This window comes from Pyrgilauda ruficollis, unplaced genomic scaffold, assembly GCF_017590135.1.
Source record: "Pyrgilauda ruficollis isolate IOZ18807 unplaced genomic scaffold, ASM1759013v1 scaffold41, whole genome shotgun sequence".
In the NCBI taxonomy this organism is placed as follows: Eukaryota; Metazoa; Chordata; class Aves; order Passeriformes; family Passeridae; genus Pyrgilauda; species Pyrgilauda ruficollis.
This window is the reverse complement of record NW_024525601.1, coordinates 5,812,787-5,826,259: the sequence shown is the minus strand read 5'-3', so window position 1 is coordinate 5,826,259 and position 13,473 is coordinate 5,812,787.

Below are 13,473 nucleotides of genomic sequence, written 5' to 3'. Positions count from 1 at the left end.
GCATCTGAAATGGCACTAGCACAATGTAAACAACTTTCTGTAAACAAACACACGCAGATACAAATAAACATGAGGGGTAGGGGGAATACTAGCAGGTTAGAGGTATTTTTAATTTGGTTGTAAAGGACCCATCCATTCCAGCATTACACAAAAGCTCTGTCCCACCACGGTGAGATCTGACATGACTCAGCGTTCCCTGGGCTGTTCCTTCCATGTGGGACAGCCAGGCAGGAGCTGCTGTACACACTGTTCAGTTTCCCACTTGGCATGAATGAAGAAACAAGACGGACGTAGAGTGCAAGCATATCATCGTGTGTATTCATTCCTTAAAGTAAACTCAGCCCAAGCCTTCCTTGGACAGAATCAGGGTTAGGGATTATGCCAGGGCTGACTGCCCAGTCAAATAAATAACATTTACAAAGCTCGACTTTGCACTTCAATGAGTGCAGAGATGACCAGAACTAAGAACTCAGGTCCCAAAATACTTCTAAAATTGCATAATCACTCTTTCTAACGGGATAACTAGACCTAACTGAAACTTTCTTCATTTAATCCACTGTTTTGAAAGCAAACAATACTGGCACCAAAGAAGAAATATTACTGATCCAGTGTTTAATTCCTGTAGCAGGGCAGCTCCACCTCAGGATCCTGGCTGAATTATGACACTTACCAGGCTGTTGCAGTAACACGGTATGTGGTTGCTTTTAGCTTATCAAAAGGAGTCAGAATGATTTAGCTTAAACCTTTTTCCTGGAGGTTCATGCTAACACATTTTACCTTACACTTCCTATAGTCCAACAGCTCATATGCAGTGGCAGTTACCACAACACAGCTGACACACAGGAACTCTGAGCAAAGAAATTCAAATGCGTTGCCTTTGCTCAGATCTCTGAACTCTGGTGTCTTACAAAGAATGCTTCTCAGAAGAGTTAATACAATTTTAATATTTTCACTAAAAATATTCTTTTTTTTAATCCTCTCCTCCTCCCTCCTTTTTTTTTTTTTTTTTAATTGAAATGGTGAAATAAAATTTCATAAAGGAAGTACTCATCCATTGCAAATTGTTGCATGGTCATTATAGCCTTATCCTAATGCTTTAGCATTGAGTTTATACATCTGTGCCTGTGAAGGCATTCTGTTAATTATGGGAAAAGGGAGTGATTCTCAACAGACCTGAACTTTGGCAGCTAATTCACTATTTTACTAGCATATATTGAAAGGACTTCTTTTATAATTTAGCTTCAGCAGTATCTCAGTACTATCACTGAGAAGTGAAGTCGCAGAGCAAGGGAAGGCTTCAACCAATGTCAAGGTCTTCCCACATGCAAGAACCTAACTCTTCTGCTTCAAAGCCTAAAAATTTTAAGCAATAATTTCACTGATATCAAAGATGACCTCATGATAAAATACCATCAGATTGGGAACAGGTCCAAAGCGTTCCTCAGAACTCATTAGACAGGACATATATGTCACTTCTCAGTAAGGCACTAAGAAAGAACATGCAGTACCCAGAACATGCAGTACCCAAATATAGGCTCCGTAACATTGACTTTTGGATTCAACTTCCCCATTAGCATCTCCATCTTCCTTTCTTAAAGGAGGATCACCACTTGCCCATGGTTACATGGCAAATGAGAACTCACAATGAACCACTGTATCACATTTCCACATTCACCATTCAACCACAGTTCACATTCCACAAATGCACCCAGACTAGAAGTGCCCAAAAGTTGCTGTGGAAGATAACATGACTTTTGCTTGTCTAAAAATCAAGATTATTGGTGCCCTTAAGAGCTGCAGAATCAAAGATTGCTGCAACTCTTCAACAAGAGAAGATTGCTGCAACTCTTCAATGCCCTTAAGAGCTGCAGAATCAAAGATTGCTGCAACTCTTCAACAATATCGAAGGCTGAGCTCCCGGGTCTGGGATGACAGCCCTGCACTTCAAGGGTTGGTCAATCTCAGCAGCTCTGAGATTGACCAAAAATTGTCTCACCATGGCTGTTCTCTAAGGTGTCCAAACATTTTTTCTGGGAAGACAGCAGCTCATAATTCAAAATTAATGTTCTAATGCATGCTCCATTTTGGAGAGTGCTAAATTCTCCAGAAGAATGATGATAGAAATCTGCCAAACAGATTTCTATGTTGAAGAAAAAACCAAAAATCTTTACAAAATATATATAATTTTGTATCTACCACTTTTTTTTACTCCAGTGCATACAACCATATTTAAAGACACAGACATGCTATAAATATTAGACTCTCTGGGGGCAAAAGGAAATTCCAAGACATAAGGTTACATCACTTCCAATCATGAGTGAAGAAATGCTAATTAACGAAATGTTCTCCCTGAACAGACAGCTTTCAAGGGTCCTATTTTCATACCCATAAATCAGATTTTGTTAGAAAGCAAACTGACAGGTGACAGTTGCAGCAAAATCCAACAATAGGGTTTTTTTCCCAAAATACATTCTTCCAAAGTCTGTGCAATGCCAGATGCTGGTCTCCTATTTTTCATTAAAACCAAATCACTCGGTACCCTCTAATAATTTTGGTGCAGAACACGAAGAACTAAATTAAAGCTGAACAGAAATGTAAGCTTTCAGGATCTAAAGGACAAGTTGAGGTTATCACTTCAGATGCTTTAAAAGATGAATGTACAACTTAACCTGAACCAAACCTCAAAGTCACTGAAAGCCAAGGGAAGATAAAAAGAAAAATAAAAAGGCTTCAGTAATTACTTAGCACTGATATTGGAATAGTAGAGAAACAATGTGTACTTAGCTTAGAAGAAGCCTCCATAGCCCTGATTAAATAACCTGAAAATTAAAAAATCCTCAACAGTAAGTCCCCGAACTATGAAATATATTATTACTTTACACTCTAGCTCATTCTTTTCATGTTACAGGCTAAATAGCAGTAACAACTGTGTTTTTATAACATAGATATTCTTCAAATAAATACTAGCAAGAGGGAAGTCATAGCACGGGAAGAAATAGTAAGGAGGGCAGGGAAGGGGGAAAAAAGAGGAAAAATTATTTTTCCACCATACCACTAACCTAGAGACCTACAGAGCAATATAAACATGGGGTGGGAAATGAAGAGATGCAATTTCTTTTCTAAATCCATTGAATTCACCCCAATAATCTGTATGGACTCACATCCATCTCTGCAGACTTCTACTACTTCAAAATAGCATAATATTTCCTAAAAGGAGAACTACCCAAGCTACTCATGAAAGGCCAGAGAATTCTGAGGCCTCACAAGCCTATTATTCACAGTAACAGCTAGGAAAACTTGTAAAGTACAACTGAAGATTTAAGTAGCACATGGGAATCCTTGCCAAAACTCCCTTCCTATCAGCTCACTGCCTCCCACTCCTTTCTCCTGCTGCAGTCTTTACATCTGCACTGGGTTTATAGATGATCATTCCACAGATGATTAAAAATGACTTTGAGATTAGGTACCACCAGCAGCATGATCAAAACATCTGATCTGATGTTTTTGGCCCAACAAAGGCTCTGCCAGCAAGAGCTGCTCTAATCTCTTTACCTGGCTCAGGGGATTAGTTAATTAGTTAACTAACAAATCTGTTGGTGGAACAGTAATGGCAAAGAACTATTTCAAACTGCTCATTAGACGTGAGCTCATGAGCTCGGGATGGTTGTGGCTGTAAGGTGGCATTACATCATTCCCCCTCAGTGTTGGCACTGGGGCTTTGGGTACACGTTAGGCAGACAATACCTGCCTCACTAGAATTCAGATATGTAAGTCATCCTAGTTCAGCTCTCCTGATATACCAATCAAAGAAGCCACAGATCAGCTAAGAATTAGCTTTTTTTTTTTTTTTTTTTTTTTTTTTGTCTAGAGCATCTGACTCAGAGCAGGACCAGTTAGCACAATCACAAAAAGAAGTTCAAATCTTGTCTCTACAGCAGGTTCTCCATTCACTACCACTTGCAGAACCATTTCATTAAACCATAACTCAGTCATATTAGAGCAGGTACACCAGCAGAGAGGTCACTGACCCACAAGTAGAAAGAAACAGTGAACTCAGAGTCACTTGCATACTCACATTACCTGACCATCTAAACTAAACCCCCATGCTCATTTCCTAGAAGAAGTAAAAACTACCCACAAACTCTCTGAGGCATCCAAATAACATTTTGGCTTCTGATGCCAATTTCTTGGTAGTCAATCTGCAAACAACACAGCCCAAAACAAGGGACCCTCATCACTCAAAGACCTGCTCACCATCTCCTCCCTCTATTCCTCAGAGGCCAGGTTGTGCTTTATTATTTTTCAGCCTTTTACCCTCTCTAAGGCCCAAGCAGGGGTGCCACCATTAATCTCTGCCTATCCAATGAAGGAAGCACTTTTTTATATGACCCTCCGTAACTACTTGTATGTCTGCAGGTAACACACTGGGAACCATTTCATTGCTACAGTCTGACTCCAGAGCTGCCTGGATGGCTGCCACCCCGCCAGAAAACATTAAGCATACACAGCAACTTCACATGAAGTCAAAGTACGCAAACCAAAGCAGCACAAAGCAAACTTGAGAGCTTGGTTGTATTTGTGGCAGTACAAACGGCATTATGTTAACTGGAGAGAGCCTTTTCCCCAGCATTCGCCCAGCAGTAAGAGCCATTCTGGTTTTATGGATATGAAAGGACCACTGCTAGTTCCCAGTGTAGTCCTTCAGTATGACATAGGGAAATCAAGTCCTTTGACTTTTAATCTTCATATTGCAATGACAGCTATTCTCATACTTTAGATGTATTTCAAGTGTTCTGTAAGTTATTAACTTCAAGTACTAAAATCTGACACTGCAAATACCAGAAAACACCTAAAACCAGGTTAAAATCTGGTGGTTATGTTGTGTCTGCATAGCTGGATGAAATTTTTTTTTTAAAGCTGTAATTTATGTGATCACTGCTATCAACAAAACAGGATCATCAACTCTACAAGTTGATAATCATGAAAGAACAAGTTTGACAGTACAGGGAGTCCCGTACTGTCCTCTGAGTATGAGCAAACCATGATATCACTGAACTAAGAAAGGATATCTAAAAAAATTTCTTGTGTTTTGTAAAGCAACATTAGAACCTAAACACACTTCCTCGCAAATACTCCCTCCTGTTAATTTTTAAATCCATCAAAATTATCTCCTTGGTACTGCAAAGAGAAGAGGGATTTCCTTCATGCTCTGTGCCAAAGCAAGCGCTAAAAAGCCCACACAGCCCTGGGAGTTCATGAATTGCCAGCACCAGAGGTTCACTGATAATCTTTGACTTGGATATTACAGTTAGTTTTAATGTTTCATAACCATATCCTCTTTGATCTGCAAGTCTTCCAGAAGCAGTTCTGTGCTTGAGGATAGGAATACCCACTGCTTCCACAAGTTTAAGAGAGAACTGATTTCCATTACTTATTCAAAATAAAAAATAAATACTTCCAGCAACATAGTTGAAGGCATTGTTATATTATCAGTCATTGAAATAAAAGTTTTGTCATCATTTACCCATTGTCTAAACTCCACTGGTGATCTCTTGTAAAAAGAAGAGGAAGACAACTGAACTCTCTCAACAACAACAACTCTTTTTTTGTGCTGGACTCTAGAAATTGAACTCTAATTAAGGACAGACAAACAAAGCTATCGGTTAAGATTTTTTGCTCAAAACTACCTTCACCAAGACAAATATTTGTTTTGGTGTGGTGGATTTTTTTTTTTTTTTTTTTTGGTTGGTTGGTTGGTTTAGGTTGTTTGATTGATTGTTTTCAGAGAGAAATCAAGGAGATTCAGATTTGGTGTTACTAAGTCACTCATCATCTGTGCAATCACTGTAGTTATGCACGTGGATTTTTAACTGCAAGCATCCCTATTCTGGCTTTAAAAACACAAATGATTCATCAAGCATCATTTAAAAGCCCTGAACAGTTCCACAGAGAGTGAAATGTTCTTCATGTTTACCTGCACCTTTGTGTCTCATGTTTTTATTACCCGCCTTCAACAAGATACAAATTCTCACCACTTTTTGTCTTGTGCTGGAGGCACTCAAAATTTCCCCCTTGTTGGTTTGTCACTAAAAACATAACTGAACACCTGTTGCTGACTTTCTGTGGAGAGATGCTTTTGAATTCTGTAAAATTTATCTGGAACTGTCCTACAACTTCTGAAGTTACTGAGGAACCTAGGCAGACCAACAGCTAAGGGAAACACACTTATGTAAACCTCCTTTCCCCAGGAATCCTAAAATTCCAGACCTTGTTCTCCTATAATGTTACGGCTGCAACATTTCAAGGTTCACTCAGCGCCAACGGCTACCGGTTGCTGCCTGCTCCTCAGAGGAGAAATACTTCTTTGTTCCTAGGAAGAAAGTCCATGCTAAAGCAGCACTCTGCAGACCTGACCTTCTGGAGCATTTGCCCTGTTTTCTGATCAAGTCTTAGGGGTACAACATCCCTGAGACAGGCCATGGAGATAGATCACACTGAGCTTTTTGGTTTCGTTTCTATTCAAATTCCACGAAGCTCAGGACTGCTGCTGCTTTCTCAGCTCTGAACAAGGGCAGCACACTGTTAAAGAACACATGTCCAGCCAACAATGAAGCAGCTCTGACTGATCCCATCTGTAGGGGCAGGTTTTCCTTATCTCTCCGCCCCATTTTTAGTGAAATTCCCAAGTTCAGTGCCATTATGTGCTGTTTCAAAACAGCATTAGGCATACTCAAGGCCCATCCAAACAAAAAAAAAAAAAGTACTGCCATGATTTACAATGCATCAGGCAGCGACTCGTGTAACTGGCTCCCCTGAGAACTCTTTTGAAGTGTGCATGAGTCAACAGACTGACAGCAAAGCACAATATGCCATCACCAGACATTCATGGGCAGCCTCACTGTTTCTTCTGCTGCACATCTCATTCTCCTGTCTCCAGTATATCTCTTTTATATCTCCCTCTGGCTCTGTCAAAACAAGTTATACTTTATTAATTTGGTGGTCAGGTCCTTTCGTATTGCAGAAATTAATGAAAAGAGTAGCATCATTGAATGCTAGCAGAACTACAAGCTATAGCACCTTTCCTCACAAAAGTCCACAGAAGTTTTTCCATAAATCTGAGTTAGGCTTCAAAACACCAAAGACCATCTAAACCCTAACTGTGGCTACTTGAATAGTACTGAGTCCTCCATTTGCTCACAGTCCCAGGTGATCTTTTGTTTATCTATCTTCAGCTTGCCTCGCTGCTGCTGCCGCCTTACACTACTCCTGACACTGGGCCACCAACAAGTCTTACCTTACTTGTACTGAATATTACACTTTTGAAGGACAATGGACATTTCTGACAGGGACATTGTATTTCTGAAGTAGCAGCTAATGAATTGTTTAGCCACGTAACAGAAGGTGTTATTGCTGAAAATAACCATCATAATGACTTTCTTAGCAGTGGTCATGATGGTACATGGACAAGAAAGTCTAAAGTTGGTTTGAGAGTGAAAAGTAGTATGGCTATATTAGTGTGCTGTTTCACCAACACTAAGCCTTACAGCTTGCCAGTTAGTGAAGCAGGAATGCCACAATGACAAGATCATACTGTTACCAGTGCTCAGAGTTAATTTAGCATGGCATGTGTCACTTGGACAGGACTTAAATTTTGGCCAGTCTACAGAGAACTTTTACAGAGGCTTATCATTTCCCAGCAGACACGGCACACCAGAGTGATCATTTCTGCTAGGCATTCCATTCATCAAGCCTTCCAAAAATAATACTATTGTCACCGAATTTGCAGACTAGTATCTTCCTTCTGGACATGCATCATTATCATTATTAGCATAGCAAGACAACAAGGAACATAAAATAACTAACAGCATTGTGTGCATATTTACACATTCACAGGTGTAAACAAACAGTGCTTAATGTCCTCTGCTTTGTATTTTCTTCAAAGGTTTACACCAACAGTGAAGCCTGCTAGAGGTTACTATATTGTGCTTACATATATTCAGAGGCACATCCATATTTGTTAGCTCAGAACATGCCCATATATATATAGAACAGAATATCAGTCTGAAGTGCTGTGTATATAAAGGCAGCAAAGAATATTAGATAAATGCATTCCATGTTATTATTCTTTTAGTTTGGGAGGATCAGTTATAATTTTTTCACACCAAGACTATATATAAATTAACGGTGCTACTATGAAATAAAGCAAGAAACATCACAGCAGTATAAGAAAGTTTTCAGCTTAACAGCAGTTTTCTCTCAGTGTTTAATCTCTATAGCACACAACAAGCTTTAAACTTTGGCATTTAAAAAAATACTGAGTAAGGAAGTCATTCAACATTCTTATTCAGAATGCATAATAGCTGTTAAGAGTTCTAATCTTTATTCAATGTAAGCTATTCCACTTCTAAACACCAAACAATTTGAGAAATCGCATTTTGGCAGATGACACTACCACCAGATTAATTACCAAGGAAAGAGTACTATCACTTACATAATGTGACAGCGATAATCCTTATCTCTGTCTCTCTCAAATATGTGGTTTGTGATCAGATAAAAAAACAGTTTAAAGCAGGGGGAAAAAAAAATGCTCTGCTCATGGCACACGGCTCCTGTTATCCACACGACAATCACTCACAGATGGGCATTTCTATATTTTAGCATGACTTAGGCACGTTGTGACTACATTGACTAGATAGATGGAGGTTAACAATTTGAGAGTACCCAGCTATATAGTGCTTTGTGTCCACTATAGTTTACTGGTAGGCATACATGATTTATCTCCTACTGAACCAGGCAGGAGGTTTTTATCCAGTAAAATGGGTGTGAACACATTCACTGCTATAATACCGCTTAGCTTTCAGCCAACAAGTCAAAAATACGCATGGTGGTTTTGAAACTTTAAACATTTTCGTTTCACATTTAAGGCTAAAAAGTTCTGTCTTCGAAGGGGAAGTCAGTCAGTCTTAAACTAGCATGATTTAAGAATACAATTGTTAGCCAGAACCTAGCTGCATGCAGCTTTCCTAGATTTTGTGGCTGCAGGCACACTTACAAAAGACTGGAATAGAAGCCACAGGTAAGACAATTAGCACCTTGCAAAGTTGCAAACAACAGAAAGAACGAAAGGCATTCGAACCGGCTGTGGCCTTTTGTTACACTTCTCGGGATTAACCAGTTAATCAAGCAGTTCCACGCTTGAGGTTTATCTCTGAACAGCTCAAGTCAGGTAAATCATAAGACTGTAAGCATTCAGGTGATTCAATTCCAGCTCCTCAGGAGGCAAAATACCCTACTTGGACTGATCACATTTTGTTACCGTTCAGGAGGAGCACAGAAGTGGAGTAGATATAAAAGATTCTAATATTTGCTGATAGTAGGATGGTAGCTCTTCCTACACCTCTTAACTGCAACTGGAAGGAGGAAAAGCATAGATTTTAGTGTCTTAATAGTTACCATACACAGAGAAGAAAGCTCCATGCAGACTCAAAATGTCAGCACCACCAAAAACCAGCATGTATTCCCATTTCTCTGCACTGCCCCAAACTTCCTTTGTCTGCAACCTTCAGGATTGGGGTTTTAAAATCAAGCACCAACACCTCACTTATTTTCCATAGTACAAAAAGTAGTGAGGGTGAAAGAGCAGAAACTCCCACCCAGCTGATGTGATCCACTCCTAAAAAACAACAAAACCTGGATAAAATTGATTGTTAGGCTCTCCCTCTCTCATTGCCTCATGATATTCACTCTTGGATGGGCCACATGCAGGTTTAGTGATTTTCCTTGGTGCCTTAAATCATAACTGCAGGCAGGCACTCAGTCCTAAATCATCTCAACATGCATTTGCCTGAAGGAGACTAAAGCCTAAGGCTACGACTAGGATTTTATAGAAAGGCAGCCAACACCCAGGACCTGTCACTTGAAAAACTTTACACAACTTCGGCAGTGAAAGGTTGTCTTTAGTCATCATTTGATGACTTTTCACCCAGCTGAAAAAATCAACTCACTACTATCACTTGCAAGAGAGACACAGTAATCACTTATTCTACAAATTTGCTCCTTTGGGCTGAGCCTCTCAAGCAGGCACTACATCTTTTCAATGCACAGAAATGCTCAGTAAATTATAACATTAACAGTTTACTTATATGTTCAGTGGAAAAAAGCTGTCCCATAAGGCTGTAAATTTGGTCACTCAGAATTTCTTTAACATGCCCATAATACTGCAAGACTCTTCTGTTTGCACATAAAATCACAGAATGGTTTGGGTTGAAAGGAACTTCGGATATCATCTAGTTTCAACCCCCTTCCATGCACAGGAACAACTTTCACTAAGCCAGGTTGCTCAATGCCCCATTTAGCCTGGCTTTGAACACTTCCAGGGATGGGGCATCCACAGCTTCTCTGGGCAACCTGTTCCATGTCTCGCCACAGGCACACTGAAGGGCTTCTTCCTGACATCTAATCTAAAGGCGCTCTTTTTTTCAGTTGAAAGCCATCCCCTCTTGTCCTATCACTACAAGCCCTTGTAAAAAGTCAATCTCCAACTCTACAGTTGCATTAATTTTAAATTGTCTTCACCTGAAGTTTAATAGAACAGTAACAGCAGCAAAAACAATCAAGTGGATGCAAACCCCATAGACGTACAAATCAGACAGCTTTGAAAACAAAGCTCTCAGAATATATTCAGAGCAGGTACAGCACAGACAGCAGTGGCAGCTTTTCAAAATTCAGTACACAGTGTTTAACAGTGGCCTGTCATAAAATTCTACTGGTTTCTAATTAGTCTGTATAATTTTCAATCTTTGTTGAACATGAAGTTATATATCGGAACAGTTTTTTCTGTACTATTATACCTCATAAATAACACTCACATTTATATTCTGCTAAAAAGGTATAGAAATTTTGCAGTGCCAGAAGACACTCTTATTTCCTACATAAATCTTTCACCCTAATGACAGGAAAAGGTGACTGTGTGTCTTTTAGCACCTATGTATTAAGGTGTGATACCATTTCTTCCTTAATTCACAGGCATAACAAATATTCCAAGTTAGGTTTTTCCTCTAAACTAGTGATGTAATTTATTCTTCTACCAGGTAATATTTTGTGCATATTTCATTCACTACCATTACATTTTTTGTCCTTCTGGAAATCAAATTTAACCTTGGCTTCTAAGGACAGAAATAACTTCAGAGACAATGTTCCTGAAACACAGTTCTTAAAAAACAAAACAAACTTCAAATGTAGACTCAACCATGCAAATATTTGGCTAGCCATAATGTTATTTCTTTTAGAGTAGACTACACTAAACAGAATATAAGTGCTCAGATATAGCTATTACTCTTTTAAGAGTCATTTCCTTCAAAATTAATATTCTACCCTGAAAAAAAAAAGAACCAGCTGCTAAGTGCAGATAACTCTTAGGCTCTGTTTTTGTTGCTTTATACAGTGATTTTTATACAGTTAGACATAGTTTGCTGACGCACAGTCTTAAGTGTAGATTGTCCAACTAAATTCTAGACTGTCCAAGTCAGCTAAGCAAGGTCACTCTTGTTTTGGGTGTCTTGCAGTAAACCTCCTGCCTTGTCCTCCTTCAGTATGCAGTACCAGTCTGTAATAAAAGCAAGTTAGGAATCCCACGACTAAAACAAAAAAAAAAAAAAAAAAAAAAAAAAACTTAAAACCACTTTTTTGTTTGGTCAGCCATACCTGATTTACCTGCTTGACTTACAGATAAGCAAAACCAGATTGCATAAATTGCATCCACAGTGTCGAATTTCAGGAAAGATCTGTTTCCTCTCATGCCCCAAGTTCTTGAGCTAAGCTGAGACTGTCAAGGATCGTGTCATTTGTCATGCTGATCTCGTTATACTCGTGTACGACAAAAGAAAAGAGAGCCAGAGCACCCCCTCTTAGACAAGAGGAAAAATCAGCCATGAGATGTTCCTGTGGTAGACAAAAATTGTAATTGCATCACTGAAAGGAATACATGAGGTCTGTTCCTGTGCTTTTAAGTTAAAACCTGAAAGGGGAGACACTAACTCCAAGCAAGAATAAATTTACAAATCACTATTTTTTTTATCTTTAATTTTACACAGGGGTTTGTCTTCAAACTATGGAAACAAAACTACATTGACATTAATGCAAGTTTCACAAACACTCCCCAGAGGAAGCTACACAGATTTTAGTCTCAGAGTGGAAGCGATTACACCGCTCAAGAAGTTTCTGCACTGTCTTATAATCATAACTAATATCACTGAATATACTTAAGTTGTCTCTACAGTAAGAATAACATTCTATTTCCATATGCTTATGCACTAAACACAGACATAAGGGAGGACCATGTGCAGATGAGGGAGCAAAGGGCTGGCACAGGGAATAGCTATAGGAGGCCCCAGAGAGAGACAGCACTACATCCTGCTAGAGCAGCCATTGCTCCTCTCTGCCAGCAAATGTCTGAAAACCCCAGCGGCAAGCACAGATCACTCCAGCAGCTGATCCTCGTCAGGAATCCTAAGTACTACCGCTTACCTTGAGTCCATCTTAGAGTCCTTGCTGAGAACCAAAAGCTTGCAAACATGATGCTGCAGCAGTCAGGAATCAGTATGATTTTACGTAAAGAATTCCTGAGGTTTTTGCACTTGTTTGATCTTTGATAACCACAAGAATGCACACAGAAAACAAGTGAAAAACGTATTCAGGTTGCTGAGTCTATTATGCAGAAGTTCTGAAATCTTAGAATTGTCTTCATGATTTAGATTTACCCTTTCTGCCCTTGCACAAAGGTAGCAAAGTGAGCTCTAATTGTGAGAGCACAGCTGGTTGACATAATTTATTCAGATTTCAGAAAGGTTTTTGACAGGGTTCCATGCAACTGGAGAAACGAAAATACTGCTTGGGAAAAAAAGGCAAACCAGTATCGTGGACGAATATCTGGTTGGAGTAAGTGAATCAAAACTGTAAGATTAAATTTTAAATTTTTTTATTAGTAAGGTTCTTTTGCATCCTATACTTAGTTCAGTGTTTTTTAACATAATAACTCTGACCAGTGAGAGAGGGAGAGACAGGGGCAGGTAAAGAACAGTGATGGAGTCTGCAGGTATCAAAAATGTATTTGGGGAAAGGGAGATTTATGAATAAGTTCAGTGTGACTTCTGTTACATGAATGAACAATGCAACGACAAAAGATTCAGCACTGATATGAATATGAAATCATGCAGAAGAGAAACTTCATACAAGCTAGACAATCTCCAAAGCTGCTAGAGCCCCATGCTCAGTATGTAGCAGCATCCAAAGATAAAGCCTAACATGCTGATTACATACAAAAATAGATCAGGGAGTAATATCAAATACATATATATTCTAATTGGAGGCATAACCTCGTTTGAAATACTGCAAGCAGCATAAGCCCCCTTTACTGAAAAACCAAACACTGTAGGATTAAATACACTTGGGAGAAAAACTGGCAATGAGCAAAAG